The sequence below is a fragment of the Vipera ursinii genome (assembly GCF_947247035.1).
Source record: "Vipera ursinii genome assembly, chromosome: 2".
Taxonomy (NCBI): Eukaryota; Metazoa; Chordata; class Lepidosauria; order Squamata; family Viperidae; genus Vipera; species Vipera ursinii.
The window spans coordinates 141,504,195-141,522,159 of record NC_139513.1 but is presented as its reverse complement, the minus strand read 5'-3'; the positions used below and the strand labels follow the sequence as shown (position 1 = coordinate 141,522,159).

General features: G+C 40.6%; 1 protein-coding gene across 1 annotated transcript in view; it reads right to left on the bottom strand.

Moving 5' to 3' along the window:
- Positions 1–17,965, bottom strand: part of LOC310634895 (uncharacterized protein) — a gene marked incomplete at its 3' end in the record, with an annotated part of 488,822 nt that overhangs the window by 192,020 nt on the left and 278,837 nt on the right. The gene's annotated exons all lie outside the window — the stretch shown is intronic.

Genomic DNA, 17,965 nt, shown 5'->3' with positions numbered 1-17,965 from the left:
AAAAAGCTTTAGAAGAATGAAAGAAGCTTCTCAGTCTGTAGGTAGTACATAGCCATAGGGAACCATTTGAATGGAAACCTTCTTTTCAAATCAGCATGTGGCAGCAACTCTGCCAGCACAAATACAAACACACATCTCCACACATATACATCTTACTAAGGGTGTGGAATATTCTGCCATGCTACATTGGTGTCATTAAGTGCAATTACATTACAGGGGTTAATTTTAGGGAACTTTGAAATCCATTCTGGAAGTTACAAGAAAGCAGGCAATAATGTATCTAAGCCTTTCTTATAGATGCATTAGTCCAAAATGACACTGCTGACAGGCATTCCCAACATGCCTGCAGGACTTCTGGTCAGGGAACCTTGGTTAATGATAAAGTAAGTCTTATAAACTAAGGTTGAATTTCACCCCCTAGGTGGTGACAAACTATCTTGAGCTGTTTTACCATTTGCTAATATTTTAATTTTTTTTTATGTAAAAGCCAAATTCTGAAAGAGAAAAAAAAAGAATTCTCCTTAATTGCTGTGGTCCACAATGACATCTGCAGGAAGTCAAGTTGGTGGAAAAATAAGAACCGGCTGATGGCTATTAGATCTGGAGTACAAAAATCAAGATGACCAAAACCTCAGAAGACCAACTGGATCCTACAACATTATCCTAGGACATGTATTTTTGCCTTATTTCGAGAAAGGCCCCTCTTCAAAATTTTCCACACCACCAAAATCTGGTAGGAAAGTGTATATTTATATCCCCTTTAATATGACTCTTTAATGTGAGGCGTGGTGTCTCAGCGGCATAATAATAATAATAATAATAATAATAATAATAATAATAATAATAATAATAAGAAGAAGAAGAAGAAGAAGAAGAAGAAGAAGAAGAAGAAGAAGAAGAAGAAGAAGAAGAAGAAGAAGAAGTAGTTGGAAGGGACCTTGGAGGTCATCTAGTCCAACCCCCTGCTCAGGCAGGAAACCCTATACCATTTCAGGCAAATGGCTGTCCAGTCTTTTCTTAAAAACTTCCAGTGTTGGAGCATTCACCACTTCTGCAGGCAGGTTGTTCCACTGGTTAGTTGTTCTAACTGTCAGGAAGTTTCTCCTTAGTTCTAGGTTGCTTCTCTCCATGACTAGTTTCCATCCATTGCTTCTTGTCCTGCTTTCAGGTGCTTTGGAGAATAGCTTGACTCCCTCTTCTTTGGGGCAGCCCCTGAGATATTGGAACACTTCTATCATGTCACCCCTCACCCTTCTCTTCGATAAACTACACATACCCAATTCCAGCAACCGTTCCCTATATGTTTTAGCCTCCAGTCCCCCAATGACACTGGTCTTCGCTCTAGTGGTTCACGTCCTAGCACTGCAAGGTTGGGTAGGCTCCCATCATTTGCCTCAATGTCTGCCCACCTAGCAGTTCAAAAGCAAGCTGCGAATAGACTTTGGTGGGAAGACAAGCTGGGGCTCGTGCAGATGGTTAGAATCCTGGTGATGCTGAACCTTCTCAGTTGCGACACCTGGTTTTGTGGCAGCTTCAATGGAGGGAGAGTGCCCCTGATGACGCTGCAGAAAAGCCACTCGTGTCTCTTTCCGGTGTGGAACTATTTCACCCCCTGTCGTGCACCTTGGAAACTGCACAAGTGTGAACTAAACAAGGATGGCAGTCTTAGCCAATTACTCTGTATTATCACTATAGTCTCCTGTCTAACTGTAATATCGCCCTATGCTGTTACTGCCATAATACCTCTTTAATGTGCTAAGATGATGTTCTGTTGTTGTTGTTAAGGGATGTGCAAAATGTTCTGGTCATGAACTATTCAGCTAATATTTAGTTGTTTGTGCCTGAACAGGAAACATCTATTTCAGATGTTCTGATCTGTGCATATAATGAAAGAGGGTTTTTTTTCTCCCCTGCATAGGAATCAAAATGCAGTGTTCTTGGAAAACACGTAGAGAATTAGGGGGTAAGAAGGAGACGAAGCCAAACATAGAAGCAGAAGCAGAAGCAGAAAGTAGAGAGGAGGAGAAAGGATTGGGAAGATTGGCGATGCAAGGGCAGGTGGAGTATGTCATTTTGAGAGAAGGGAAGGTAGAGTACTGGGAACATTAGGCGTTGGGGTGGGTGGGAGGAGGCCAATGGGATATGCCAAACTGAAATAATAGTGACGCTGCCGGAGGAGTGGAAAGGAAGGAAGGAATGGAAGATGATGGAAAGGCCAGGGGCTGGTGGATTGACAAGATATGTCACACAGCAGCTGCTAAAGAAAGGAAGGGACAGGGAGTTGTACATATTAGTTTTTACCCTACTGATCCCATATCATCAGCTTGGAATCACTCCAAATTTTCTTCTGCCTGAAATCTACAAGAACCACGACCTTCCAACTTCTATTTTTCTGCCAAGCAACAGTTAAGCTGAAATGGTTTGATAAAAGTTCTAGTGGATATGGCACTGAGATGCATGAATAAGTGTGTGTGTGTGTGTGTGTGTGTGTGTGTGTGTGTTTATATGTGTGTGATGCTGCATTCTGGACCCCCTGCAGCTTCTGAGTGGTCTTCAGAGTCCTTCAAAGCAATTTCTCTTTTCAGATTGAATAAAGACTGCGAAATGAAAAGGAGGGGCGTATACAGTGGCAAGTTATAGGTTTTACATCACTGTGTAAAACAATTATGTATTCAAAATATATCATTTTGGATGACTGGGTGTCCTTGAAAAAGCTCCTGAAAGAACTCATTTTTTGCAGTTTTGAGAAATGCATGATTCGGGCTTATTTAAAAGAAGATACTTAAAGCAATAAAATTAACTGAGGTAAAAATAAAGAAGCACAATTAAACTCTTATCTGGAAGTATACAGAAACTGCTCTACATATATAATCACCTGCAAAATAAGAAGAGATATCGCTTAAAATTGTCAGATAGCAGGTGGCTTTATACAACTGAAAGAGTGCACAGAGAGAGAAACATTAAATTAGGATTGTAAATAAAACATTGTTGTGACTGGTGCTTGTGAGAAAGGCAATGAAGATAAGCTTTAGATGAAAACAACATAGTGATGGGAAAGCCTGAATTACTTAAGGCTGTTTGCCGTTCAGACTCTTATGTAAAGAGAAAAAGTGAAACAACAGGTGAAAAACTTGCATGGCACAGTTCAAACCCAGAAGAGAAAATGGAAGTGAACTAAGAGCAGCAGGGAATGATGAAAGTCCTGAAAATTCCAGTTCAAGCAACAGAAGATGTCAATCCTTTGAGGTTGATCATGTCTGGAAAGAGATACCAGGTGAACTTCCATAGCTCTGCTTTGTTATGATAGGGTATCACAACAGAATCTTGAAAGCCTGGCAGAAATACTCTCTTCCCTCTTATATTAAAGAAAATAAAGGCATGTCAATCTTGAGTTTCTTTCTCTTTTTTATAAGTTTTTATTGATTTTTTAAATACAGTTCAACCATGCTTATTCAACAAATGTGTTGTCTGAATTTATCATTTACTAATACAAATTCCTAATCCCTAGTAAGTTTCTCCAACCACTGATAAAATAAGCCCCAAGTATGAAAACATTCTGTTTCTTCTTTTTCTTTCAACCTCAGAGTAAGTCCGTCCATTTCTGCAGTCTAGTATTTTTTATTATTATTATTTCTTCCTTGGATGGTATTTCTTCATTTTTCCAATATTGTGCGAATATAATTCTTGCCACTGTTATCACATGCAAAATCAGATATACACTTTGTTTATCAAACTTTTCTGGCAATATACCCTATAAAAAAAAAGTTCAGGTTTTAAATCTTCATGTTTTCCCAACATCTTTTCTAGACAGGTATAATAATAATAATAATAATAATAATAATAATAATAATAATAATAATAATAATAATAATAATAATAATAATAATAATAATAATAATAAAGTTGGAAGGGACCTTGGAGGTCATCTAGTCCAACCCCCTGCTCAGGCAGGAAACCTTATACCATTTCAGGCAAATGGCTGTCCAGTCTCTTCTTAAAAACCTCCAGTGTTGGAGCATTCACCACCTCTGGAGGCAGGTTGTTCCACTGGTTAATTGTTCTATGTATTTTTGTACAATATCTCTTTGCTTTTACACATGTCCACCACACATGATAATAAGTAACTGGTTTATAATTACATTTCCAACATTTATCTGACATATTTTAAAACATTTTTGCTAATCTTGCTGGTGGTAAGTGTCATCTATAAAACATTTTGTATAGATTTTCTTTGCAAGAGGTTGACATTGTCAATTTATAATATCTTGAGTTTCTTTCTCATTTCTTTCTATCTATCTGGCCGAAGTTGGTGTTTACCTAACAGTCACTGAATTTCATCTCCAGGGCCATGTCTCTTATTCTACAGAAGGTATGTGACATAGAAATATGCAGAGTGAATCTTTTTAGATTGGGAGATTAAAAAGCAGTGACTCTCTGCCAACCATCTCTTTAGCCCTGGATTGACCTTTAAGCAAAATAAGCACATGCTTGGAGTACCAAAGGAAGGGGGTACCACAATTTTTTTCCCCTGTAGCTATCATACCCTTTACTTTTTCACTGCCAAAGTAAATTTTAATCTTTTTTTTTGCAATTCTTCATATCTGCTGTGTTCAACTTTTATCTGCATTGTGAATAGAATAGAATAGAATAGAATAGAATAGAATAGAATAGAATAGAATAGAATAGAATAGAATTAGAACCGGAAGGGACCTTGGAGGTCTTCTAGTCCAGCCCCCTGCTCAAGCAGGAGAACCTATACCATCTCGGACAGGTGATTGTCTAGTCTTTTCTTAAAAATCTCCAGTGATGGAGCACCCACGATTTCTGGGGATAAGCTGTTTCACTGGTTGATTGTCCTCACTATCAGGAAGTTTCTCCTTAATTTTATTGGGTTTTTTATTGTTCTTAATATTTGTATTTATTGTTTTTACCTTGGGCATTAAGTTTAATTCCTTTTAACTTTTGTATTTTTGTATTTTATACATTTGCCCTGTTCACCGCCCTGAGTCCTTCGGGAGAAGGGCGGTATATAAATAAAATTATCATCATCATCATCATCATCATCATCATCATCATCATTATTATTATTATTATTATTATTATTATTATTATTATTATTATTATTATTAATTCCAGGTTGCTTCTCTCTTTGATCGGAAGTTTTTCTTTCTCATTAAAAGTTTGTTTTGAAGGCATCAGCAGATATCATATTTGTTCTATCTCATGGTGTGAGAGTTATGTTTCCATTATTGGGCTGCATTTAGGGTATCAGTTGCTTTCATCTGGCCCTACATTTCTCTTTCTATTGCCCACAGTGCAATAATAAATATAGAAAGCCAGTACATTTGTTGAGTTCCAACAAAATGTTATTCTTTTATTTTGCTTTCTCAACAGTATTAACCTCTTCGATCCTGCTTCTATCCTCAGTATTTTCATTCTTCCTACAATGTCCCTTGCTTGCTTCTTTCACCCACCTTTCTTGATTTCCAAATGGCTTGGGTTTGTTTAATTGAAAAGAAGAGGTTTCTTTTATTTAAAAAGAGACTGGGCAGTGACTTGTCTGGAATGGTAAGGTCACCTGGTTTATTTATTTATTTATTTATTTTATTTTTATTACATTTATATCCCGCCCTTCTCCGAAGACTCAGGGCGGCTTACAAGCTTAGCAGTAGCCTTCATTCTATGTATATGCCTGCTTATTAGGGCTTTCACACACACCCCAAGCGGCATTATTACAAAGTCAGCTTAATTGCCCCCAACAATCTGGGTCCTCATTTTACCTACCTCGGAAGGATGGAAGGCTGAGTCAACCTTGAGCCTGGTGGGACTCGAACCTGCACTAATTGCAGGCAGCTGGTGTTACTTAAGGAGGCATCAGCCCACTGCTCCACCAAGCAGGGGATTGGACTAGAAGGCCTCCAAGGTCCCTTCCAACTCTTTTCTTCTGTTATTGTTCTGAAAAAGTTGTGTCCACTTTAACCAAAGGAACAGAATGCTCAGACTGTTTATTCCAACCCCAGATTATGCCAAGTTGGTATCTGCTAAACATACATTATGGACAGTTAAACGTTTCATACAAACATTGCTGTGCTTTATAGGTGAGAAAAGCAAAGCATTAATAAAAAATAATAATTCAAAGTAACTTTCCACACAGAGTAAAATTCAACTCCAGTGAGTGGGATATACCTTATCTAATGAATCTTTCTATCTTTCTTTCCCTTATGTAGCTCCTTATAACATCTCCAACCTTCCAAAAACGACCCCACTGGTTATTTGAGGGCATCTACCAAACATTGTGGACTGTGTCTAATGAGGTGTTTGCCTGTTTTACATTTGTCAACTGCCGAACCCATTTTAGCAGACAATAACAACCGGGCAAGCCATTTTTCCCCCCTACTGTTATGCCAGGGAAGCAACTGGACGAATATCAGATCCCACCACTGGGGCAGACAGCATGAACACCTCCCAAACCATTGAGGACACTGACTGAAAGCTCTGGATTCATAAATAAGTTCAAAATAGTTTACCTAATGGAGGAGGTATTAAGAAGCACAGCAGGTGGTCCTGCATTTATTTTTTTTGAGATACTGTCACTAGAGGCTAGCATTAAGTCAACCAGGCAATTATGTGCGTGTGGTTTATCATCAGCCACTACTTTATAGAGGCGCGTAAATTACTTTTTGTATGCATGAAATTTTGATTAGGGAAATGTCAGTTTGTACTCTCCATCCTGCAGAGCAGAATGCTGGTCAAATGAGATTTTAAAATGTTCCGATTCCTTGTATTATTTGTCATGTGTATATGTCTGTGTCTGTGTTTGATTTTTATGAATTTAAATTTATTCAGAGAGAGGAGTGAGGGCGGTTTTAAAAAGTGTTTAGAATTCCCAACAAAAGTGTTATTTGCACTAGAAGATAAAGCAGCATTTTGGCCAGGATCACATATCTCCTATAATGCAAAGATAAGATCCTGAGCATTATTTATTTGGCTGCAAAGAATGATCTATGTGCCATATTGATCTTATTCTAACTCAGTTTTACACTTCAGATGCCCTAGTTGGCTAAGAAGCTGTACCCAAGTTACTGATTAAGAGCTTATAACTAACAAGGATCAGTGAATAACACTTTATACTAAGAAGCTACAAAGACAATCATGTTAGTGTGCTCTGAGATTGTTAGAACCAGAAGCTCAGATTACTGCTCCTCTGGGAATGGTTATCGTTGTTTTAATTAATTGACACTTCCCTAAAGGAATTTGCTGGCTCTTCTAACAAGGCCATTAAGCCTGATTTTAAATAATCTATTGTGTTCTGTTTCGAAAAGCTTGGTCCTGAAAAATTAAGCACTGCCAGCTATAACACGGATGTGTTATAAATTCTCACTTTGGGAAGTACCATATGAATAAATTTAAGATTGGGAGCTAAATGAGGGAGTGATTCTTCCATTCAAAGGGAGCATGCCAATATTGCCAGTACAGATATGATTCCTCTCATTTATTGAGTGACTCAACTTGTCATGGTTTCAACAGAATGGATGTCTTCAGTAAAATTCTTGGCAGCTCTTGGGGGTTTTGAATCCGAGGAGATGTTAGGCCTCCTCGCTTCTATGAATAAAGGTTCTGAAGCAAGCAAGTATACTATATGTAATCGAGATAGATGTACAGCATAAGGCTTAGTCAGTCCCTGCTGAAGTGGGGTACACTTGAAAATGTACCTTAAGTGAAGCTGCATTGAAATCTTTCCCAAGCCATGTGCACACAAGAAGCCTAATTGGGGAGACATTACTACACAGGCAGCAATCTGTGCGTGCCAGCTTGACTTCCTTTTGGGAGAAATGAAGGAGAATTCTGGCATTACGTGAAATGTATTTATATAGTAGATTTACAACTCACCATGCATTCAGGAGCACAAGGTGTCATACATAGCTCAGGGGCATACAAGTGTGATGTGTGGTACAGAAATTTGATAAATAAATAGCAACTCCCTCCTCTCATTTTCCCCTATGGCAACACTCCAAGGAGGTAGAGAGGGCAAGCTAGAGTATCTTCCTGCTCCTAGTCCCAAACCTTAACTACTTCCCTATGCTGGTTACTGTTTGAGTTTTCATCATTTGTGGGGGTTGAGGAGTGGGGGTGGGGGGAAAGCTGCTTGGTCTGCAAGTTAGGTAAACAAACTGGTTTAGGTATACAAACCTAGAATCTTGGGATTCTTCTGATCTTACTTGGTGTCACAATGCCTATTTGACTTGGGGCTATTTTCATTCCTTGCTTCAGATTGTCTAAATTGCCAGTTCTTAAAATTTTATTTCTAGGGACAGATGTACAGTATAATTTTTTTTAAAAAAAATATTATGACTGTTCTGATTTATTATATGCCAGTGGATAATATTCACTGCTGAGAAAGTGGACTTCTGCTTACATAGTATGACTCTTTATTGCTTGCCTTTTCCACATTCCTCTGGAATAAATTTGGGAAAAGGTAGATATGTGAGAAGTTTTTCCATACTAAATGCCCCCCTGTCAGGTACTGCTTTCTTTTTTACAGAACCCCCCCCCCCACACACACACACACAAACACATACACACATGTAGGCAAAAATGAAGCCTGATTAGGGATGTGTGGATCAGGAAAAAAAAATCAGATGGTGTCAGCACAGCCTATACTATAATAATAATAATAATAAACCTTTATTGTCAAAGTACAACATGTGTACATTGAGATTAGCTGAGCCTCCCCCTGTGCTCTCTCCCCCCAACACACAGTGACAACAAACCCTCCATCCCACCACACTATGTGAACCAACTACACCACACACCGGCCTCCCAAGTCAACTCTGCATAAGATTATATCCCATTCAAAAGCCTAACAGCCCACGGATAAAAGCTGTTCTTCAGCCTGTTGGTACGGCTGGCTATATTCCTATATCTCCTACCGGATGGTAGGAGAGTAAAGAGATACCATCCAGGGTGTGAGTCATCCCTGAGAATCTTCCTCACTCTTCCAAGGCAATGAGCCCTGGCGATGTCATCCAGTGGTGTCAGGGAACAGCCCACAATGTCTTGTGCTGTGCTCACTACCCTCTGTAATACTTTCCTATCCGCGGCTGTCAGACCGGCATACCAAACCACAATACCATATGAGAGGACGCTCTCTATGGTAGACCGGTAAAAGAGGGTCATTAGCTGTTGTTCTACCCTGTTCTTCCGCAAGATCCTAAGAAAGTGAAGCCTCTGTTGGGCCTTTCTAGCCACCTGGGTTGTGTTAACTTTCCAGGTCAGATCTTCACAGAGGTAGACTCCCAGAAATTTAAAGGAGGAAACTCTCTCTACACAGTCCTCCCTGATGTAAAGGGCGGCAGGTTCCTCTTTTTTTCTCCACACACCATACAAGTAGTACGCAACATATGACTGTAATTGGTATCAGTACTTGTGTCACTAAGACACGTGGTCATTAAATGAATTGTGCCTGAATTTCTGACCTTTTTGCACAGTCATTAAGTGAATCCACCTTCCCCCATTGACTTTGCTTGTCAGAATCCCCTAATAATGTCATGAGGACCCAGATTGTTGGAGGCAATTAAGCTGACTTTGTAATAATGCCGCTTGGGAGGGGGTGTGAAAGCCCTAATAAGCAGGGATATGCATAGAATGAAGGCTACTGCTAAGCTTGTAAGCCGCCCTGAGTCTTCGGAGAAGGGCGGGATATAAATGGAATTAAAATAAAAATAAAATAAAATAAATGGCAATCAGGTGACCGTAGAATGGTGGAAGGGTCATAAATACATGTTGGCTGCCAAGGGCCTGAATTTTGACCATGTGACTGCAGGGAATGCTGAAGTGGTCATAAGTGTGAGGACCAGTCATACGTCTTTTTCCAGTAGTCTTATAACTTTGAATGATCACTAAACAAATCGTTCCAAACTGAGGACTATCTGTATTGTTCTGTGAAATTTTTATGCAATTATTTTTTTTAAAAAAATGGCGGGTTATCTGCAAATAGTTTCAGCCTTTTTTTAAGAGAATTTTTTTCCACAATTATGTTTATTATTATTATTATTTGGATTTATATACCGCCCCTCTCCCGAAGGACTCGGGGCGGAGTACAGGGCAATTAAAACACAATATACAGCACATAATATACAAAAATTAAAATAAATTAAACTAAATAGCCAAAGCAATAAAACACGTTCTAAAATTTAAAATTTGGAATTTAAAATCTAAAACCCCAATCCCTCAGTCCAGGCCGGCAAGTTCAAATAACCAAGTCTTCAGGTCGCGGCGAAAAGAGCGAAGGTCGGGAGCCATCCGGAGCTCAACAGGAAGCTGGTTCCAGAGGACAGGTGCGCCCACAGAGAATGCTCTCCCCCTGGGGGCTGCCAGTCGACATTCCTTGACCGACGGCACCCTGAGGAGTCCCTCTCTATGGGAGCGCACAGGACGATGGGAAGTTAACATCGGCAAAAGGTACTCCCATAAATAATCTGGGCCCATGCCATTTATATTCTGCTACTGAGAACAACCTGCAGCCACTTTTTAAAACAAAATTACCTCAGTCCTATTTTTTTTTACCAGCACAGTTTCCTAAAGAGGATGCTGACTTTTTCACACTACCTTGCTTAGCCCTCAAGATTTTTACCACCTTTTAACTGAGTGCTGGATGGTATGGGACTCCGTCACTGCTACCATCTGTGCTGTGGCCAAGAAGCATTTCTGTGGATCCTGGGCTTTTGCTGTCAAACAAATCCAAAGGGAACTTGTTTCATATCCATATCACAGCGCAACTGAGCTGTAGCCAGAATGGCTTTCCCAGATGTAAGGAAAGTGTTGATTTCTGTAGGCAGGTGAGAAATAAGAATCCTTCTGTGGGAGAGAAGCAGAAAATAGTTGCTTCCATCCTGTGAAAACTCCATCTTGCTGGCTCAAAGAGGGTAGACAGCATTCTAAAAGCCCGGAATGATGGACATTTTTTTCTCTCTACAACTTCTCTGAAAATCAGAAGGCCTAAGGACTTTCGCTAGTAAAAATGGAATTCTAGGGATTCTGCCAGGGTGAAGATGCTGAGAACTTCCTACTCTAATCGCTCATAGAGTGTAGTTTCCTATATTTTCCTGGACAGAAGGAGTTGTGACTTTTAGCCCATATAGGTAGTCCTCAACTTACAACAGTTCATTTACTGACCATTCAAAGTTGCAACAGCTCTGAAAAAGTGTTTCATGACCACTTTTTCACACTGATGGCCACTGCAGCATCCCTATTGGTCAAGTGTTCAAAATTCAGACACTTGGCAACTGACTCATATTTACGACGGTCGCAGTGTCCCAGGGCCATGTTATCACCTTTTGCCACCTTCTGACAAGCAAAGTCAAAGGGAAAGCCAGATTCACTTGACAACCGTGTTACTCACTTAACAGGCAGTGATGTTCTTAACAATTGTGACAAGAAAGGTTGTAAAATGGGACACAATTCACTTAACAAATTTTGGGCACAGTTCTGGTTTTAAGTCAAGAGTTGCCTGTATAGTATTTTGAGCTACACGTGACATATGAATTTTAGCGGCCTGTTAGGGCTGCTGCTGTGCTGGTGTGAGTCAGCAAAAGTGGAGAGAAAGGGGAGAAGAAGCTCAGTCCTTCCCTTGAGGGGCAGCCATGATGTCACAGGGGCTGATGACTTGACCTAGCTGCTAGCCAAGGCTGCGGTGGGCAGAGGTAGAGACAGCAGGCCCACTGGTCCTGTCTGATATCCAGGTACTGGAGACTAGATCTCTGGAGGGACACCCGTCTCTTGATAGATGAATACGCTGCCACTCAGACTCCAAACTGAGATAGAAAGAGAGAGGCGAGGAAACAAGGAGAGAAAAATGAGAAGGAAAAAAGACTGTTGCTGAGGGTGTGGCTGGAGAGTAAAACTGCACGACACACTCGCACACTCTGTGGTGATTTGTGAAGAGAAGTGGAAATTTAATAAATGGAAATATTTGGAAATGGGTCAGATCCATTTTCACTTTCCTATTTAAAAAGCAGGCCTATCTCCAGCTCTGACAAATATCCACACTTTTATTTATCGTTAGATTTCCCTCCCGCTTTTATTCTGATCTACTCAAAGCAGCGCACAGACCTAACGCTCCCACCCTTTATTTTCCCCACAGTGACGACCCTGTAGAGCTTGGCTAAACTCCGAACTTTCCGTCGTGGCCTGAAGACCCACCTATTTGAAATAGCTGGTCTGGCCTGACGGGGGATTATGGGTTTTAATTGTTGTTTTAGATTTGTATTACTGGGCATGGGTTTAATCTTTTTTAATTTTTGTATTGTCTTTTTTATATATGCCCTGTGAACCGCCCTGAGTCCCTACCAAGGAGAAGGGCGGTATACAAATTAAATAAAACTAAACTAAAACTAAACTAAAAGAGAGGGACTGTCCCAAAGTCACCCAGCTGACTCTCTGTACCTAATGGAGGGCTCCTATTCATGGTCTCCCAGTTTCTAGGCACGCATATTAACCCAGTATACCCCACTAGCTCTCACATGTTTTCCATTTTTGCTCTGACACTGGAAAAATAAGAGATACTGGTTTGGCCTTTCTTTGCTGTTTGTAGCTGGGAAAGAGAAGTAGCTGGCGAAGTCTTATCTTTACAGCTGGAATCTTATTCCAATTTGTTTTGAAGAACTTTGTCTCTAATGGCCCCAAATAGAAAGGAAGAAGGGTAAAGAGGGATTAAGCAGAAAATAGATTGAGAAAGTAGGTAAGGGGGGGGGAACTAAGAAAAAAAGGCAAGGGGAGTACGAAAGAGTCTATAAAGAAAAGAGAAGGGTAACAGCTTGCTTTTAATCACATCTTCACAAGTGTGGGTATACCTTACCAAGAGTAGGTTTAAGAGGTTTGTTAAAGCCGAGCTATGGTCCTAATCTGGCATTCAGTAACATTCCCTCAAACAATAGAAGAAAAACAAGCACAAATGCATAAACACAAACCTTTGAACCAATTTTTTTTTAAAAAAAATCCCTGTGCTTTTGGTGGAGGAGGAAGGATATGCTTCCCTAGAAAATCACTTTATGGAGGAATGAGTACACACAGAGACATAGACATACACATGCATGCATATGCACACCTATGCATGCATAATCTCTAAATGTATATTTTAATGGCACTCTGCTTTGTATATAGTACTCTTGGCTCCATGGAGTGTAAATCACCCTGTTTTTTTTTTCTTGATAGCAAACACATTGATTACTCTTGAAAACCATTTTGTGGATTGATTCAAGAGCTAAATTGCTGACGGTTTACCAGAAAAAAAAAAGAAGAAAACGTTCTTAAAAAACACAATGTCACCTTGAGAAGCTATCATTCCCGGCTATCAGCTGGGAGGTATTACAAAGCAGAGGTCTCCAACCTTTCTCGGTTGGCAGACCAGAGGGAAAGGGAGGAGGAAGCATTTTACGTGCACGCACATTTATTTATTTTTATTTTTATTTTTATTCCATTTATATCCCGCCTTTCTCCAAAGACTCAGGGCGGCTTACAAGCTTAGCAGTAGCCTTCATTCTATGTATATGCCTGCTTATTAGGGCTTTCACACACACCCCAAGCGGCATTATTACAAAGTCAGCTTAATTGCCCCCAACAATCTGGGTCCTCATTTTACCTACCTCGGAAGGATGGAAGGCTGAGTCAACCTTGAGCCTGGTGGGATGCGAACCTGCACTAATTGCAGGCAGCTGGTGTTACTTAAGGAGGCATTAGCCCACTGCTCCACCAAGGCTCACATGCATATACACAAACACGACCATGAGCACACGCGACGCAAACGGGACAGTGCTAGCGCCCATGTGACACTTGCTAGCACTACCCCGTTTTTGCCGCTTGGGTGCTAGCACTGCCCCGTTTTTGCCACGTGGTGTCCTGGTTTCATAGCACTACTGCGAGTGGGGGTGTGAGTACGCATACACACGTGCACTCACTGGCCAGCAGGCCACAGCCTGGTAGTGGGCCATGGCCCACAGGTTGGGGACCCCTGTTATAAAGGACAAGGTTCTTGAATCCCTCTTGCAAATATTTATTTATTTATTTATTTATTTATTTATTTATTTATTTATTTATTTATTTATTTATTTATTATTTATTGAACTTATATACCGCCCTTCTCCCATAGGACTCAGGGCGGTTCACAAGGCAATTAAAATAACACTACAAAACAAAAAAGTTAATAGCAATTAAAATAATTAAATTATCCTTGAGTAAAATATAAAACCCCTGTAACTCTAATTAAAACCCAATTACAATAATTTAAAAATTAAAATTCTCAGTCCTTGCCGGAAAGCTCAAAGAGCCAGGTCTTCAGGTCCCGGCGGAATGAACGAAAATCAGGGGCAGTCCTGAGCTCTACGGGTAACTGGTTCCAAGGGCAGGCGCACCCACAGAGAAGGCCCTCCCTCTGGGTGTCGCCCTCCGGCAATCTTTTACCGCCGGCACCCTGAGAAGGCCCTCCCTGTGGGAGCGCACAGGACGAAGGGAGCTTGATGCCGGCAGCAGGTGTTCCTTCAAATATCCCAGACCCAAGCCATTTAGGGCTTTATAGGTCATCACCAGCACCTTGAATCTCACCCAGAGGGCAACCGGAAGCCAATGCAGCTTGTGGAGCAGAGGTGTTACATGGGAGTATTGGGAAGCCCCCATCACAACTCACGCGGCTGCATTCTGCACCAGCTGAAGCCTCCAAGTGGTCCTCAAGGGCAGCCCCATGTAGAGAGCATTGCAGTAGTCTAACCGGGAGGTCACGAGCACATGAATGACTGTGCGCAAGGCATCTCGGTCCAGATAGAGCCGCAACTGGCGCACCAGGTGAACCTGAGCAAACGCCCCCCTGGTCACGGCTCCTATATGATCTTCAAAACTGAGCTGTGAATCCAGGAGGACACCCAAGTTGCGAGCCCTATCAACGGGGGGTAACACCTCACCCCCATCATTAAAGGTGGAATAGAATGGTTCACTCGAGATGCCTGTACGCACAGCCACTCAGTCTTGGCAGGATTGAGTCAGAGCCTGTTTCTGGACTAGTGCTACAGAGCAACAGAGTGTTTTTTTTCTATAGCTCACTAGGTCCATCTAGTGGTTATCTGGATATTTGCACCCCAGATATAGCTGCCATAATAAAGGGAAAAGTATAAAATATTGTTCAGATGGAAAATCCCTGCCTGTCAGTGTCCTTTAGAATTAGAAAAACTCTTAATTCTCTTAATATAGGGTATCCACTCAAGTTTGCTTATTAGTGGTATTTTCCAAACCATTTTTTTTCCTATTTGCCTAAGTTGAGGCGGTGGGCAGAAAAAGATAAACATATGGCCATAAAAGAAAATAGAATACATGCTGCAATTAGTGTTACTGATTCCAGTTCAACCAGATTACAACATAGTTGCTGTGGCTTTTCCCCACCTGGATTTCATTGAGGGTGAGGGGGTGGGTGGGATACAAATGTCGGAAGACAAAAATGGAGACTGCCCCCCCCCTTTCTCATAAAAACCCACTTGAGAGGGAAAATCCTTCCTGATTATCATTTGCTTTCTCTGTCTTTCTCTTTTTTTCTTTCTGTTACCCCGATGGACACCTCAGTGAACTGTTCTTTAACTCCTTTATGGGATCAGAACCTTGTGATAGGGATCTTCCCAGCATTTCATACCCTTTTTAAAAAAACTATCATTCTTTTACAAAATCCTGTCTGTGCTTCAGAAGATTTTAAGGGAGAATTCTGTCTGAGCTTCCCATTTCTGTCTCCATTGTTATGAGAGAGAATCCAGCACCATATCCTTGTCTCTTGACACTGCAGTGAGAAAGACTTTTTTTGTGATAAACATGAAAAAAGAGGAGAAGCAAGCTTTTGCATTGAAGTGGGGTGACTTTTTTATCCTATTAATAAATCATTGAAGCAGTTCAGCTGGTCAGAACTACATAACAGAACCGTGATTGCATTTGTGATAATTGAGTACACACATGGCATGAATGTGCAGAATATGATTGTGCAAGATATCAAGATGAATAATAATAATAATGAGAAGAAGCTTATGAACACATCACGTTCCCCTCCTATTCCCTTTATGCTAGGTGGCTGAGATGACAGGGTTCTGTATCATAGGATATTTCCCTTAAAATCTACCTGCTTCTTGACTCATCAGCCTTTTTCCCCCAGATTTAATTAAAATTAATTAAATAGAAACCTAGCATGCTGCAGCTTCTTGTTGTTGCCAGAGTTCCTCACATAGGCATCTGGTAGAAGCCATAATCTCATCACACATGATGTAGTTGTGTAAATGACGAGAACCTTTGTTATTTGCATCAGCCATAGAAAAAGCAAATGAATTACAGTCCATCCATTCATCATTTGCATAATTTGCTTAGTAATGTAACAATACATGTGATGACATGACCCCTTCTTTGCTGTTCTTCTGGTTACTTGTGTTTCTTTTAATTCCCACCTGATTCCTATACGTAGGTACCCTTAAAAGAGTAATATATTAGATGGCTGCAATCCAGAAATTTGCATCAGCTCAGACAAGATGCTTTGTTGAACAAACAATTGCTCGAAAAACATGGCAGACTTGAATGACAAGCTGGTTAGTCAATTCCTGTTACAACTAATGGATCAACAATTGGTTGATTTGGGGTGGGGGGCGGGAAGGCAGATCCAGCACTTGTAGGAAAAACACTTGGAAGAAAAAGCAGTAGTCTAAAGAAACTCATAGAGTTTCATAGATTAATGGAAATTTCAAGCTTCAGCTGCTCTTTCTTGTCTGATGCTCAAAGTATTACTTCCCACTGACAAGGAAGAATAAACTTCTTTTTTTTCAAGATGTTGCCTAATTTTGATGCCTGATGAGAAAAACCAAAGAAAAAGGAACAGCTATGATAAAAATTATAATGCTAATACTATCTCACATATCCATTACCAAAACAGAGCAGAATTCCCACTGCTACTTAACCTGGTCGTTGAATGACTTTGTTTTTTTCAAATGTATCATGATATTGGTACAAGCTCAGATGTCAAAATAATCTCCTTGGTTTTCAACAGTGTGTTAAGATAACTACACATAATACACATAAACATAGTTGAATGGCACAGGTCTCTTCATGCAATGCATTTAAGGCTCAAATTTCTGAGCTCTAACTCTAATCTACATGCTCCTATTCTCCCATTCGCCAGGAATGGCTATCTTCCGCAGTATTCTTGAAAAATAAATCAAGGCTCATTTGGGAAATTGAAAAGAGATGCAGCAAAGCTTTAGAAAATTCCAGCCAAAAGAGATACATTTCAGTGCAATACTGCAAGATTTTTTTTATGTTCATGGTTAATTTCGTTGAAGCTTTTCTAAAGGGCTGTTCTCTGTACTAATAACTTTATCCGGTAATACAATTTATGCAGGTTTGAAAAAAAAGTGGGTTTTTCCTAAGGATCTATTGGATGGATAGTGTATGGAGGTATTCTCCATAGGGAGACCAAAGTCCTCCTGGGCCTAGAAGAAGCTTGGGAGATGGCATAAAGTAGAAATGAAGGAGTCTCATCAAAGTCAGGTTTATTATGCATAAAGATACTGGGCACCATCCAGCACAGGCATTATCAATCCAACAGAGTGGACTGTGTAAGCCAACCTTCATCAGTCTTGGATTCTGATCAGCATCTCTTGTTTACACCCGCTCTATTTAGAGATGAGCAACCTGTGACTCTCCAGCTGTTGCTGAACTACCATTTACAGCAACCCCAGTTAGCGTGCTCAGTTGTGGGAATTATACTTCAGCAACAGTTGAAGGGTCACAGATGGCCCATCTCTACCTTTTTGCCTTACAGCAGGGGTGTCAAACTCAATTTCATTGAGGGCCGCATCAGCATTGCGGTTGCCCTCAAAGGGCCAGGTGGGTATGGCCAGGGTGGGCATGGCCTACTGGGTGGGCATGGCTAGTGCGCGTATGGCCTACTGGGTGG